The sequence below is a fragment of the Trachymyrmex cornetzi genome, unplaced genomic scaffold, assembly GCF_001594075.2.
Source record: "Trachymyrmex cornetzi isolate Tcor2-1 unplaced genomic scaffold, Tcor1.1 scaffold306, whole genome shotgun sequence".
NCBI classification, from domain to species: Eukaryota; Metazoa; Arthropoda; class Insecta; order Hymenoptera; family Formicidae; genus Trachymyrmex; species Trachymyrmex cornetzi.
The window spans coordinates 11,411-11,807 of NW_017297755.1; positions in this window are offsets into that span (position 1 = coordinate 11,411).

Genomic DNA, 397 nt, shown 5'->3' on the forward strand with positions numbered 1-397 from the left:
GTGTATATATATGTGTGTGTATATATATATATATATACATATATTTATTTATTCATTCTGCGGAATCTATAACGATAAACGCGCGTGCGTGTATGACATGTACAGACGTATATACTACACATGAATGCACATAGCGTGCACGCACACGCCCACACACATACACACACATGATATCAAAATAAATCATGTGATCATATGATATCATTACATATATCATATGATATCATTATATATATGTATATCATATAATCAGATGATTTATTTTAATATCATTATTTTAATCACTCACCTCGATTTATCTAAAAAAAAACGCATATTTCTAATTATTTCATATAATCTGTATATATACATTATCGATAGCCACAAATAAGAATCGTATACGATTTAAACGTTAATA